A 16,247-nucleotide genomic window follows, 5' to 3' on the forward strand; every position below is an offset into this window, starting at 1 on the left:
AACGTGCTTGGAGCACTGGAATTGGAGATGAAAAACACAAAATGCCAGTCTAGCCATGAAATAACACTTATCATGATTGCTTTATCATAGATTCCCAGATAAATATGCCATGTCACAGTTAGAAAAGGTTGGACTGCCTGCACCCAAATGGCATTCTAACCAGGTAATGACACTTATCATGCTTGATTTATCAGAGATGCCCAGTAAAAAAATGTCATGCCACAGTAAGATATGGCTAGGCTGGCTGCACCAAAATGGCAGTCTAGCCACGCAATATTACGTATCATGCTTGTTTTACCATAGATGCCCAGAAAATATCCCATGCAACAGTAAGAAAAGGACTAGACAGCCTGTTCAAAAATGCCACTGTAGCCACGTAATCATGATTACTTTATTAGAGATGCCCAGTAAAAAAAAGTCATGCCACAATAATAAATGACTAGATTGGCTTTGTTAAAATGCCAGTCTTAAAATGCCAGTGTAGCCATGTAATAACACATATTAACATATATTGTTTCTCTTTATATTATACTTTTATGTTGTTTTCTACTTTCTATATAGATTTTCTTAGTTGTGAAAGGTTTATGTAAACTGTGCCACAGTAAAAAAACAAAAAAAAAACAAATAGCATGGTTGATTTACCTCAGATGTCCATGGAAAATTACATGTTTTACAATGTCTTTCTAAAGTCAGAGTTACTTCATATTTTCTCTACTATATTTAATACATTCCATTTGTAATTTCAATGAATCCCTGACCGGCCAACACGCATTTCAAGCATTCATGACTATTTTTCAAGGGCGAAAAAGTAACAATTAAAAAATTGATTAAAGTGCAGTATAAGCATAAAACTAACTTAATAACATTTACATGCAGGGTTTCAGCTAGATACGAGTACCATAGATCAAGGTTGTAGTTTTCTCCACATCCAGAAATGCTCCTCTTCCAGAAATATGTTGTCCTGAGAAGAGAAAATGTAAATGTTTTGTTTGTAGGAGTCCAGAATGCCTTTCATGGAGTCCCCCGGGCGAAGCTGTGGAAAATCCTACGGAAGCTAGGTATACCATTGCCACTGTACAGCACTGTATTGGCGTTATGTTAAGTTGTGGGTTTAGGGTTATAAATAAACACTCAGGAGCCTTGTTCAGTTTAGGTAGGTTTAGTAAGTTTGTAGGAACACAGGTAAGTACATTAGGTATAATGCAGGACAAGTTCATAGGATAGAAGCATCCCCCTACTCTTAGGCTTCAGATCTCAAATGACTCTCTGTGGAATTAGAGCAGCTTCACACCAAAACATTCTACAGCCAACACTCTACATTCCACACTCCAAGCCCACACACACTACCATGGGATGACCAGGATAAGTAAAACCCAACACATTACACACTAGTTGCAAGATGGAGTTTGGCGGGTGAAGTCACGGCACCACTTGATGTACAGAAAAATGTGCGACAGCGCTGTGTTTTAGCCCCCACGCTCCTCTGCTTTTTCATCAAGGAAGTAATTGATTCTGTGTTATCCACGCCAACTGACACCCCTACACTAGGAAGTGATAAATATGTGCTACTATTATTCACAGCGATTAATGCATTTGTTAATTGTTGTAATAACATGGGTCCAGTAATCAACTGCTCAAAAACAGAAGCGAGGGTTATTACGCCGACTATGAAAAAACAGCCCAAACCTTCACTACAGATGGAGGATGCTGGCAATGAGCAAGTACAACCGTATGATTATTTTGGGATTAGATTGACAGATTCTGACAAATGAGATTATAGGACCGGTTATTTATTATGCGCTTAACACCCAGAGGTTTCTAAGCCGGCAGACCCGGGGATTGAACCTGTGTTGCTCCGTGTCTGTCTTGTTTCCAAGGTGATCACATTGCCCCTGAGCTATCCTCACGAGACGATTCAGTCTGAAAAGTCGAATTTAACGTTATTTAGGTATAGTGCAGCAATTTCCAGTTTTGTAAAAAAGAATATAGGGATGGAGCTTTGAGACCAACCCTAAAAAATATATGAACTCCAGGTGCAACAGGCTGCTTTATACCATGCAGAGTTGTGGGGGAATTGCCCATGTGGTATGGTGTTTAATACCGAGAATTGGATTATGTCAAAATTCCATAACTAGTGTCTATTAAGGGAAAGTCTAAACTCGGTCTTGTTGCTAAGGTGCAGGGACTAAGATAGGGTAAGATAACTGGCTATAAGAGCTACCTAGATCACAAGGCCAAGGTCTGCACATCCCCTCTTCATTGCCTTTGGATTTGGCATTCTGTCCTTAGCAGAAGTGGTTTTCCCATGGGTACTCTGAAAAGGGATTAGCCATGTGAACGTTTGGGTCTATTTGACCTAAAACATTTGACCTAATCACATTTGATCAAATTTATTTGACCTATTTTTCGGTCTAAAATGCGGGGGGAGATCCCCGCAAACCCCCCACTTCACCTCAACCTAATCTATACCCTTAACCACCCACATATATATATTTAATTAAATTTGACCGAAAAAAGGTCAAGAAAATTCGATCAAATGTTTCAGGTCAAATGTTTTTGGATCAAATATACTAGTACCATGGGGGAGTTGTGTTTAGATCTCACATCCTTTGATCCCTATTTTATGTGGTCTCTTACTTTATTTTGTTGATTTAATTTAACAATTGACAACTAGTACAAACACATAGATAAATATAATGGGGTTGAATCTTATGCACGCTTGGCCCCTGATTAAGGGGCCAATTGTTGGTGGCTGTACTCAGCACAGTACTCTATGAAACAAGCAAACTCCAGATATGTCTGCACTTCGTGTTCTCCCGCTACTCCTCTCCGACCCCAGCTTTTGAACACAATTGTGCTGTTATTCTTTGTGCATGGCAACGTGTGAGCTACTTCAGCTGTACTTGCTGTACTCGCCACCTTTCTTGTGCTGCATAGTGCCTAACACTATTGTCTATTGTTACAGAAATCCCGCAATGGCCTGTAACTCTTGGGTTTTCCCTCATGCTGTCTGCCATCTACTTGTGAAAGTGCACCCGCAGAAGTGGAGAACTAAGCATGAGGCCGGGTAAGTGTTTTAGGGTGTTGTACTTTGTACCCTAGGAGGTGGGGGCTGACAGAAGGGTGCCTATACATGCCAGCTATCCCTATGAAGGAGGGGAGATTCATGATGTTTGGAGAAATTTTATTTTTCAATTTTTCCTTTCCCTTTCCTTTCTCCCTCCTAAAATATTGCTGATCCCAATGCAAGTCAATGAGCTTATTGTGTTCTCCCAGTTCCCATCTCCAAATCTCCCTCCTGGCTGATGTTAAGTCATTGGGCCTCATTAGAAGGTTGGAGGTAACCATGCCGCTTTTACTCCATACTGCAATCCGGGCCCGGGTTCCTCGAATGAGGAATTACCGGGCCATCGCAACCTTGGCGGAGCCGGTAATTCCCCGTCTGAGGAACCCGGACCCGGTCCATCCCCATTCCCATTCGAGCCCGCATAGAGCTCAATGGGAATGGCGATGGAGCTAACAACGGGCCCGTTAATGACGGGCCCGTTGTTAGCTCCCTGGTCCTCTCGCGGGACCCGGTAAGGACGCCTGGTTTTTCCAGGCGCCCATTGCGGGTCCCGCGAGGAGACCTCGTAATAGGGCGGAACAGGTTTACCGGCACCTTTACCGGTGCCGGTAAACCCATTCCGCCAACCTTATAGTGAGGGCCATTGTGCCCTTTCTGGAGGGGAAGTCCAATGTCTTGTGTGACCTTTGCATGGTTATGAACACTGACATTCCCTTACATTACTTGCTTGCGGTACTTTTAGGTGCCTGTGTGAGATCATTGACTTCCTGATTAAGGAAGATGACTAATGAAATGCGTCCCAACGCAAATCTGGGCTTTTCTCTCTTCGTGGGATGCAAGTTACGAATGTACCCATCTACGGTGCTCAGAGCTCTGTGGGTTGGAAATAGAAGTCTGTCGCATGGATCAGAATGTTCAGTTGCCCTGGCGTGAGAGGTATGCCTTGTGATTGTTAATGTGAATTGTTTCCAAAGTACGGTAAGGAATGCCTCCCAATTGATTGATTATTTATTATGCACTTATGCACAAGTGTTTCAAAGCGCAATTTCCACACCTTCAATGGGATCATCCGCCAAAACATTCTAACGTTAGGGGTTAGAAAAGCAGCTTTGCATGCATTTTGTGCATGGTTGATTTGCACTGTGCATGTTTAGTAATGGCATTTTATTTTGTAGAAGCAGGGCCCTGGATCACTGAGGGGGCAGCAATGGGGTGGTAACCTAAAGGTGTATAAATGCGATCTTAAATTCAGTGCAGTGTTGATATGAATGGTTTGCGTATATACACTGCAGTAATGGTGTGTTTCTGTTGGGTTCCAGACTGTTAACCATGATTTGTAATGTGAAGAAGGAGAAGTGGTTGTTGCATGCAAAACAGTGGCTTGAGACAGGCAGGGACTTTGGAGATATGTTGTTCAGGGACACAACATCAGTTGTGAGTTTAAGGCCCTTTAGAAAAGCACATATGGAATGGATGGGATCACACCAGTGTAATTCTGAGTCCAAATAATGGAACTAACTCAGGAAGATGGTAAAGTACTGTTTTAATAACAACTATCTAAAACAGGAAGGTTACAACAAACATCATGGACACACGCTCAGTCTCTCAATAATCTCCACAAAAAATAAAATGTGTATAGTGATAATGGGTCAGAGTGGCGTCATACTACGTGGCAATAGTAAAACACCTATCAAGGGTCAGGATTGGTTAAGGGAGACATCTAAGTAGCCTATTCTATAGTAGCTAGGATTGTTATTGGCTGTCTGTTATCAGGTGGACAACTTATGCCTACCTCTAAAAACATGTAATTTCAGAAACATTTAGATACACAGTTTTTCATTGGTCTTCAAACTATAAGGCACTTCATTATATGGACGGATATAATTGGTTGGCATGCTTGTGCCATGTCTCGGACATTTGGTTCATTTAGAAGCACGTAAGCCCAGACCCTGGTGCAAGGAGATAGGACATGAAACTACCTCACCACCCAATTAGCCCAGCATCTCTCATCACCCATGCCTTCTGCCATGAAATTGTCTTTGTACTTGGCCTTGCAGAGTATCCTTGTGTTTGAGAATGCACAGGAGTGAGGGCGCTCGCTATCGTGTCTGGAACTCCAAGTTCAATCTCTATTTCCATCCTTGGCTCACGTGACAGGAGACCACAATTTGGTCCATTTTGCAGCTTTTAAATGCTCTAAATGAACTAAAGCTAGGCATCCTTTGTGTTCTTTCTTGCACCTTAACGTGAGAAGGTTCATCCTCTGCATTCTTGTTCTTCTTCAGAATAGATAGCTGACCTCCGTTCTTGAATCTTGACTCCAGGCCAGGCAGCTTCACCATGCAGCTCCATGAGCCTATTATTCTTGCTGCGACACAGTTTTCCATTCCTCGCTTCATGGGTTCTGGTTTACTGAATTCATGATAGCAATGTCCAGCTTCTGTAGAATGTCGGCTTTGCCTGCATTCAATTAACTACTTATAGTTAGCTTCTATGAAGACTTAATCTACCTTGCGTTCAAGCGTCTGTAAATGTATTTAACAGTTGTTCTCTGCAGCACTTCATGCACGTGTAATCTTCTTCTTTTATACTTGAGAGTTCACTTGATCCTTACTTCACCATTAGCTCTCTAAGATCCATACATCATCTTCAGGCAGGGTCTCGAGACGTCGTGCACACTTTCTTATGATGTCACTAGCTCTCCTTCTTTGCTCCTTTTTATATTCCTTCAGGTAGTTCCTCCCGCAGGTTATCGTCACTTCGGGGTTACATTCGATAAGGTTCTTTTAATGGGTATCCTCTTCCAAACACTCACTGCGGAATTGGCACAACGGCTGGTGTCAAACACGGCACGGTCTATATGGCTGTATGTGTGCTTTAATAAATGCAAAAACTTGCTGCAGATTATTTTGGTACCTCCCATATCTTTACCCACCAATACGAGATACAAAGACACTCTGGCATTCTCCAGAAGCGAGCACAATTTATTCTTGCCGCCATCAGTAAATGTGATATACGGTCTGCTTTTGGGCCTATCATTCAGATGGTGCCATCTTCGGGAACATCCCCCAAAAGCACGATCAATGGACACATGGGGACCAAGCTGCCTGTAATCTCATTTATATTTGATCGAATCTCCTGCCAGTATGTTTGGATTACTGGGTAGTGCCACCACATATGTACGATGTCCCCTGGTTGACACATCCATGCCAACAGCGGTCTGAATAATCTGGGTGGTCATGTACCAGCAGAAGCATAATTTCATAGCTCCTTCTCTAATCAAGGTGCAATGGGAGGTCCTATGAGCTTGGGTCCAGATCTTTGCCATGAATCTTCGTAGATCTCTACTCCCAATTCTTTCTCCCACAACGCCATTTATAGGGTAATTTGTCCTCCAAAGAAGCACACTCTAAGAAGCGGTAGCAGGTGGACACTTTTCATGATTCTTGGTCCTCCAACACCCGCAATTCTATTCCCGTGGGGTTCAACAAGCAGCTTATTTGACATGGATGATGGATACCCAGTGTCTAATTTGAAAATATCTAAAATGCTCCAAAAAGGTAAGTGGTACCCCATCCCTATACAGGTCTCTCAGCAGTAGGGTCCAATGCGATTCCCAATGAACTAACTTCCGGCCTCCAATACCCGGGGAATATTCTGGGTTGTGTAAAACTGGGGAAGGGGGCCTCACCCGGATTTAAAGCCAAGCTGGGTGCACACTCTATCCCAGTGGTGCAATATGGAGCAAGTAAGTTCCATCAGGCCTTGAAGGGAGCCTCTCATGGCTTTGGGAAGTAAGGGGAGGTGAGCCAAAGAAAGCGATGACCTGTGTGTTCTAAAGCCTTCCATTTTCGTAGCCGTTCCTCTGCTTCCCAATCTAGCATCGTGGCGATCTGTGTCACCCGCAAGTAGCTCTGGATGGATGGGACTCAAAGTGCTCTCATATGGTTAAATCAGAGAAGAAGCTTGCAGGGAATTCTGGGAGCTCGCCCATGCTAAATAAAGCACCCACCACTTTCTGTAATTCTAGCAGTTCCCATTCCGGGATAATGATTGGCAAGGCCTGGATGATGTAGAGGAGCCTCGGCAGCACGGTCAGCTTAACTGTGCTGATTCGGCCTAGCCACAAGATTTCCTGCATCTTCCATCTTTGCAGCAGGTCCTTGGCCTCTTTTCATAAGGAGGGGATATTGACTTGAATGAGGGATGTGTATGTCTTTGTAATATGGACCCCTAGGTATGTGATCTCTTGATCTGTCCATCTAAAAGGGAAGGTGGTTTTCAGCGTCTGGTGAACCTCAGGGGGCTTGGTTATCGTCATTCCCACAGACTTTGCTTGATTGATACTGTTAGGCAGAATCCTGTGCAGTTCCCTTAGGGAGCACTACAGAAGATTAAGACTACAGGTAAATAAATCCCCTTTGGTATCAGTCTGTACCACAAAGATTTAGTTGGTAGCTGCGGCCAAGCAGTCAGACTTATCTCCAAAGGGAGATGAGCAGTATTCAGGGTTTACACAATAGAATTACAATACTATGGAACAAGGAAGCACTGACCAAAGCTTTGTGTCAAAAAGAATATACATATTTATTTTACACACTATGATGTTCACACACAAATCACTATTCTTAAAGTAAGTTAAACCAGTCAGGAAAAGTATACACAACTCCCTATTTAAATTGTAGACAAGTATGAGCAAGAGTGAAAACTGAGCAAAACGGCACCGTGATAACTAAGCAGAAATGGCACTCTAACAATTTCTTCAGAGGGAGGGAAAGAACAAGTTATACAGGTTTAGACTCCTAAAACACACCAGCAACACTTCCCAAGTGGATTGTGAACGAGTTAAGCAAGGCAGCACTTTAGCATCAACAGCACTTTGGTGAAAACCGAGCAAAATGGCACTTCAGCAATATATAAAAGGGATGGAAAGGTGGTTATAAGAGTTTTAGGTGCACCAACACATTTCTTGGAGAGAAACAATCTGGAGAAGGCAGTTGTAACAGATTTAGCCAGAGTCAAGAGGCTTGTGCCAGAGTCAGTGGTACAAGGCAAAGTGCCTAGGTTCAAAATGTTCTAGTAGCTGCAGTCAAGTCTTTGTTAATTGATTGAAAAGGCAATTCCAGTATGTAGAAAGATAATGTTAGACGAAAAGGCAGCCAGCCCAGAAGGTAAGTAAAGAATTTAAAACACCTTTAGCAATACCCAACGAAAAGGGAGGCCTGGCGGAACAATGTACCTTGAAAGTGGACGAGGCTCCTGCGGTGGTGGTAGTTCCTGGCAGTCCCTGCAGTTTGGGAGATCCAGCAGAGGAAGAGAGGCTCTTGTTGTGGAGGAAGGTTCGAGTTACTGCACTGCCCAGGGATGAAACCAGCCGCGGTGCTGCCAAAACGGAAAAAAAGGTACGTTCCTTTAAATCTCGGTCGTGATGGATGGGTGCCTGGCTATCCAGTCTCTGAGTGCTTGGCACTGGCAATTCGACCAAGGCAGGTCCTGGAAGGCGATTGGCGAACTGGTTGACCCCACTGGTTGACCTCACCAGCTCAAGGGAAGAAGACTCTTGCAGAAGTCTGACAAAAGGATGAACAAAGGATCCTCGACCTGGGTTTGGATTTCAGAGAAAGACACGAGAAAAAAACATTATTAAAGTTCATGCAAGAAAAACCTACCGGAGTAAAGTTAATATTAAAATAAACTGGCGGAATCTTAGAGACTGTCAGTAAAAGTGGTAGCCTCAAACAATGGGAAAATTCCATAGAAAAATATTTGCGGTCCAATATTTACGGTAGTAACCACTGTCACCAGCCAGAAACTTTGGAGAGAGGGACTGTACGCTACCCCCTCGAAAAATGAACGTTAGGGAAAAACTATTAACCCTTTCCAGTACTTCCATAGTAAGATGGGTTGTACTGGTTTAGTTCATAACTATTGACTAGTAAAGTCAATGGGGACTTTACATGCCCTGGGAGACAGTAGTCAGTCCCAGTGTACGGAGTCTATGTTTGGGAGTCGCTACAACACCCCTGTAGTACGGCACAGACGGTGTAAAAAAAAAAGATGATTCCTATGAGGGTGAGAAAAACCCTATAGACCATAAGCACACAAGATAGCCTAAAACACACACTAGTAATCTGTCTAAGAGTGGTAAAAAAGGGTCTCACTCTTAGCAGGAGAAAAAATAAACCCCTCAAAATCCAGCAAAGATGCTGGGGAACTCTATAGGTAAGGGAAATTAGCCTTAGAGGAGAATTCTCCCTAACAGATACGAAAGCCTGAGATTTAAGCAAATTGTTCAAGTAGGTCTATGAGTGCTTGTAGAGAAGCCAATGGATCTTGAAGAAAGCAGATAAAATTGTCGGCATATAAGGCTACTTTATGTGTAATCCTCCCGTGCGTTAACCCTACAATGTGGGGAGGCAAACCTATTCTCTGCGCAAGTGGCTCCAGTGCTAATGCAAATACCAAGGGGGAAAGAGGGCAACCTTGTCTAGTGCCCATACTAAGGGGGAGAAGTGGGGACCTGAGGACGTTGACTTTGATTCTAGTGGACGGAATTTGGAAGTTCGCCATGATCAGCCTAGTGAAGGCAAGCCCACATCCACAGGCCGGCGGAAGGGCTGCTAAGTAATCCCAAGACATGCCATCGAAGGCCCGATGTGCATCCAAGGAAAGGAGAGACAGACCACCTGTGGTTCGGGGGTCCAAGGCGACCAGATCTATCACCTGTCAGACATTATCATGGGCACCCCTGTTTTTAATGAAGCTGGTTTGGTCATGGTTAATGACACTTGGGAGAACCTCACCCAGTCTGGTTGCTAGGGTTTTGCTATGTAAATTGGCATCTGTGTTTAAAAGGGCTATGGGATGGTATGAAGTACATTCCTCAGGATCTTTCCCTGGTTTTAGAATTAAGGTGCTGGCTGATTCAGTGATGGAGTCGTATACTTTCCCGGTTATCAGTATCGATTTAAACAATTTAGTAAGATGCAGGGCCAGGATGTCAGCAAACATTTAATAAATTGTATTAGTGAATCCATCAGGGTTTTGCCTGCAGGGAGAGACTGTATTGCATGGGCTTCTTCCTGCCCGGTTATATCTGCCTCTAGTGCCTCTCTCACCTCTTCAGAGATTTGGGGAAGGTGTGACTGATCTCTACATCCTTGAATGGTGGCTCAGGACCCCTTGCTGTGGGGCTGATACTCTCTAGAAGAAATCCTCCATAATCTGTAACTTCCCTGCCTCTGGGATTTCTCTTTTCCCGCCATCATCTCTCAGGGCCTCATATGATTACGGGTAGCTACCTTCTTTAACTTAGCTGCTACTAGTTTGTTGGCTTTTTGATTCTCGGAATAGAAGAATTGTTTTGTTAACAGTATGGATTTGGCTTCCTTCCCAGTCAGTTGCGCCTCTAGAGCTTGTTTAGCTATCCAGAGGTCCCGGAAAGGTGCGCCGATTGCCTTCTTTCTACGTGTTCCTTCTCCCTCTCCCAGACCACCCCCTCCATTCTAGCCTGATGAAGCTTCTGAGTCCTCCCACAGGCTACCGATAGCTCCATAATAAGCCCTCAAATGATTGCATTCCCTGCATCTCACACTGTCCGAAACTCAAGCCCCACCGTGTCATTAACTCGGGTGTGGTTCATGATGGCTTCCGTTATCTGTACTTTTAAGGCCACATCAGTAAATATGGCGTCATTAAGGCACCAAGGGGCCTAGGAGGAGGGGTGATCAGGGGGAGCTCCAACTTGAGCTTGAGGGGTGTGTGATCTGAAAGGGCTTTCAGTAAAATGGTCACTCCTCATACCGCTGAAATGAGAGTGTTGGAGACAAGGAACATGTCTAACCTAGAGAATCCCTTATGCACCGCCAAATAAAAGGTGTAATATCTTTCTCCTGGATGACAAAACGTCCATGCCTCTATCAGCGAGTGCTCCCTTAACAGCGTTGTCATGGCGTGGCAATTCTGCTTGTCATTGTAGGTAGGGGATTTATCCATTGTCGGGTCAATGACGCAGTTAAAGTCTCCCCCCAGGATAGTTTCTCAGTCTGCTGCTTCCGCTAAAAGCTCGGACAACTTTTCAATAAATTCTGCCTGTTTTTCATTAAGGCCATAAATTGTAGCTAGCGTGATCTTGCATTCGCCGGAGCGGGCTTTGAATACCAACTATCTTGCTTACTCATCCTGCAGTACTTTCAATACACTCAAAGGCAGGTCCTAGCGGACCATGATGGCGACACACCTTTTTTTAGACCACTAGTGGCGAAATACGCCCTGCGATATAGTGTATTGCAGAGGAGTGCTTCGTCCACCTCTAGCAGATGTGTCTCTTGTAACAAGATCAAGGCTGCATGTAGAGAGGCCAATCTGTGTAGCCGAGCTTTGCGTTTTACTGGTGAGTTGAGACCCCGCCCATTCAGGGTCAGACAGGGGTGATCCGGGGACGTCATCATGTATCCCTTCAGGCCTGGACATTTTACAGGAGCCTGCATGGGGAGCCGTGGGGCACCCACCTTGAGAATCTCCCTTGATCATAACAGCAGTGCGTATTCGTGTGATAACAAAAATTAAACAAAGCCCCAATGAAGCAAATAACATAATAAAAAAGTCATCATATGTAATCCTACACACATATGTAACAAAAGTGTACTGGTGCAATTCCCTCGTGGCACCCAAGCTCCTATGCTTCTATGCTTCGTTTCCCTCCCAAAATGGCAGCGTAATCAATCGAATATCGCAACCCTGTGGAAAGAACGGGCATGGGCAGTTAACAGCGACTGGTAGCAACTGAAGACAACTTTGACTCCGGATCAGTTGCCAGGCTGCCATCAGCCTGGAGCGGGCTTTCATCGTTCCTAAAGGAAATTGTGGGTGAACACTGGAGGGATTGCTCTAAAACATGCAGGAGTGGAGACCACCCTAAATTAAGTCTGTGGAATAACGTAGGCAGGCATACAGTGTCCCTTGAATGGTGTATGCTGTCTTTTGGGAGGCTCAGTTGATGTTTTAACTGCACAGTGTATTCACATCTCTCCTGTCACATGGGGCACTGGAGCAGCTTGCAGGTCCCAGGGCTCTTTGTCAGCAATGATAAATCCTTATGTCCGAGGTCTCGGCGCTAGAAATAACCTCATGTTAGTGTTACGGTTGCACGGTATCCTGGCTGTAATACCGCCCGACTGTAATAGCCTTAGCACCCACCGGTCCGGCGGTATTAATTCCCGATCATGGGTTTGGCGTTAACGTTAAATCCCCATTCCCCATTGTGTCCACTGGATCCAATGGGGAATTTTCGGCGCTAATACTGCAGGCTAATACAGCCAGCAGTAATACCGCCGAAAACAGGGCGCTAAATGGGATTTTCACCTCCAGAAAAAAAGCTGGAGGTAAAACAGCCCATTTAGCGCCCAACTCGTGATAGGACCAGCCCTTAAATGCAGCAGTGAAACTGTTACCCCCACATTTAAAGGCTACAGCCCAACTCGTGAGGAGGACTTCTTAAATGGGAAGCCACCAGAACGTACAATAATTTAGACCTAATTTCTAACACTTACAAATCCCATTTGTAGAAAGGGGACAAGGGCGGAATCTCGGCTGGGATTCCGCCCACCAGTATTAGCGTTACCGCCCAACCCTCCAGCGGTATTACCACCGGATCACGGGTTGGGCAGTAACGGTAATTACCCATTCCCCATTGGAATGGGGAATTTGCAGAGCAATTAGCGGGCGCTAATAGTGCAGTGCTAATTGCGCCCGGAAATGGGAATTTTTCCAGTGTATTTACCCCCAGCTTAGAGCTGGGGGTAAATGCAGCTAGACTCGAGATGGGGCGGACCCTTACATGCAGCAGTAACATTGTTACTGCCGCATTTAAGAGCTACCGCCCAACTCGTGATGAGACCGGAAATGTACTAGCTAATACTTTGCTGTAGTAGGGGAAAGAGAGAGACACACCACATAGCAAAGACATTAACAGAAGACGAGCAATAGGTGTATCTTGTAATGCCAGCAGCATTGATGAAATAAAATAGGTCTGTGTGGAAAAAAACAGACAAAGAGAGAGACTCATTTACAAGGTGCACATTGTTTCTTAGTAGGTCCAAATGCCACCTCCGCCGGCACAGTCTATTGAATGTCACAGTCTGAGGCCTGGCTGCGAGGGGAAGCACTAAGTAGGATTGATGGATGGCCTATTGCCTATAGCTCTCGTCAGTCTGGTCTGCAAGACATGGGGATTAGATTTGACTGAACTTAAGATCTGCTGCCAGCTGTGGCAGACGGGGTGCACAGAGAAGTGCAGTACTCAAGCGGTGTGTGTGGTAGGCTGACACGCATCATTGATTCTTTGGAGATGTGGCCAAATTCAATTTTTGAGTGACACTGGAATAGAGTGTACTGCCTTACACTGGCCTCATCACGAATTTGGACTCAGCCCTTAGATGCGGCGGTAACGCTATTACTGCCACATTTAAGGGTTGGTAAAATCTCGAGTTGGGCGGTAAGAGTCAGTTTCACCTCCAGCTTTTGCTGGAGGTAAAAATCGGCACTTACCACTGTTTTTGGCACTATTACCACGGGGCTAATTGCATCAGTGCTAATAGTGCCATATCAACATATTAACCCCATTGGGTCCAAAGGCAATGGGGATTTACATCCATACTGCTACTCATAATCCGGTGCAAATTGCACCAGACCGAGTAGCGGTACCGCGAATAGCGTTGGATGGTATCCTGGTGCAATTAGTGCCGGGATGCCGCCCAACTTGTGATGAGGCCCATCTCTTTGGGCCTCATCACGAGTTTGGCGGTATCCCAACTCGGATACTGCCCAACTGTATTTGCGTTACCAGCACCCATCTGGCGGTATTTTACACCGGATCACAGGTTGAGCAGTAAACGGAATTCCCTAATCCCCATTGGGTACATTGGAACCAATGAGATATTTTCCATGCAATTACCGCCGGTGATATTACTGCACAGTAATTGCACCAAAAATCTGAATTTTTCCAGTGTGTTTACCGCCAGCTGCCAGCTTGGGGTAAGCACACCATACTCATGTTTGGGTGCACCCTTAAATGTGGAGGTAATAACGTTTCTGCTGCATTTAAGGGCTAGCGCTCAACTCGTGATGAGCCCCTTAGCGCAGTCTTTAGAAGAAGTGCTTCAGTAACATATGCTGTATCTCTGAGCACACACTTCAAAACAGGGGAAGGCAACTTCCTCTATGACTCAGCCAGGTCACCTTGACTACCAATGCCCCGCCCAACTCAGAAGTTCTGTTTTTTACACACCTACATAGCAATGGAGCACACGGCCTATATTGATCTGAAAAACAAAATTGCGTGCAGACGGAAATCAAACTGAGATTGTCGGCCATGTTGATTGAGGCTTTTCCAGACACGTGCCTCATCCATGAGCCAATAAGCGTGACAGGAATGTGGGGGGCCTGAACGCCTTATTGCTCGGATGGCCTTCTATGATACATGCTTTGACTGATCAGGGACTGAACGTACAGAATACTTAATGCATTTGCTCGAGTCCCACGCGTCTACCCTTTTAGGAGTTGAGTACACCAAAAAAGCACAAATTGCCATTCGATAAAAACAGACATGGTGAAACACCATTTGACATGTCTACATATATCTAGCCCCAGTATGTTGACCCGAAAAAAGAAGGCAATAAATAAAAGAAAGAAATACTTAACATTAAATACCGACCAAATTTGCTGGAGTCTCGTGTTTATATCACAAATTCACTGGAGCCCATATCCTTTAAGATGTGGGCATCAACAAAAAAAACATTACATTTACATGAAAACAAAACACGGTATGCTCAGTAGTGTGCGGCGACGTCATTAAAGGGTTGCCTGCGACCCCTGTGATTTCACTTGCTACCCCTAAGAAAAGAAAAGAAAACAATGTTTTTCTTTTTATTAAATTGAGGCTGCTGGGCTGCGGCCAGCAACACGTGGCTCTTTGTTTCTGGAATGGCTGCTTTTTTGATCGCTATAGCCGGGAAGATAGCTCAGTGCTACTGCGATGTGTGTGCGATCTGCAGGTTCGACTGCCTGCAAGGTCAACACAGCCTTTCATCCTGCTGCAGTTGATGAAAGGCTACCAACACAGGGTGGGTGATATTGTATGTATATTTGTTATGTATGAAGCGCTTAAGTGTAAGTGCTATATAATAACACAACATTATCGTTTGGCCTTGGATGTCTGCTTGCATTCACAGTAATTTGGTAGTAATATGGGCCTATACCCGCTGATATTAATGATAAATATGGCGACACATTCTTATATAAATGTATATCACTTTACAGTGATATTGTAACCATATTTTTTGGAGTGTACATAGAAACAATGCTATGTAATGCCACTTCCTTTCTTGTCAAGGGGTGAAAGGTTGTGTTCCATCGCTTCCTGTGATGTCACTTTGGGGTGTACTCAAATTACATCACTTCCTGTGATGTCATCAGAGTTCAAGGGTCATGTGATGTCACTTCCGCTACCCCTGGCATTTTGGTGAAATGACATCCCTGGCAGTGTGTACAATATACAGTGAAAAAATAACATTGGTGCAGCAGATCAAGACCTTTTGCCCAGTTGATTGAGGGGTTCATCAGGATGAAATCCAGGTTACGAATCGATTGGAAGGGGAACCAGACGTGCTCCACCCTAGGGCCACCCGTGTGCTTGAAAGGACATAGACATCACTCGCCCCCTTCTCACAATGTGTCCATGGGCCTCATTACGACTTTGGAGGTAGCCATGGCGCTATTGGCTGCCTCCAAAATCAGGTCCGGGTTTCCTGAATGGGGAATTACCGAGCCAATCCGAGTTTGGAGGGCCCGGTAATTCCTCCTTCAAGGAACCCGGGCCCGGACCTTCTCCATTCCCATTTGAGCCCCCATAGGGCTCAATGGGAATGGGTGCGGGAGCTAACAACGGACCTGTTGTTAGCTCCCTGGTCCCCTCGCGGGACCCGCTCTGGACGTCTGGTAAAACCAGACGTCCACATCAGGTCCCGCGAGGGAACCTTGTAATAGTGCGGAATGCGTTTAACGGCGCCGGCACCCTTACCGGTGCCGTTAAACGCATTCCGCACAACTCGTAATGAGGCCCCATGTGTTTTTGAGGCCAGAGCATGCGCATATTGCCAAAACGATGAACGGTGTTTTGGGT

The 16,247-nt window shown here is 44.9% G+C and overlaps 1 long non-coding RNA gene across 1 annotated transcript in view; it reads right to left on the bottom strand.

The window, feature by feature from the left end:
• Positions 1–7,629: 7,629 nt before the first annotated feature.
• The window catches only part of LOC138579631 (uncharacterized), a 54,799-nt gene continuing 46,181 nt past the window's right edge, over positions 7,630–16,247 (bottom strand). Inside the window, exon 2 of the long non-coding RNA XR_011304102.1 lies at positions 7,630–8,668. This is a non-coding gene — a long non-coding RNA (uncharacterized lncRNA). The remainder of the gene's footprint in view (positions 8,669–16,247) is intronic.

Source organism: Ambystoma mexicanum, chromosome 3p, assembly GCF_040938575.1.
Source record: "Ambystoma mexicanum isolate Mex_15411 chromosome 3p, UKY_AmexF1_1, whole genome shotgun sequence".
Lineage (NCBI taxonomy): Eukaryota > Metazoa > Chordata > Amphibia > Caudata > Ambystomatidae > Ambystoma > Ambystoma mexicanum.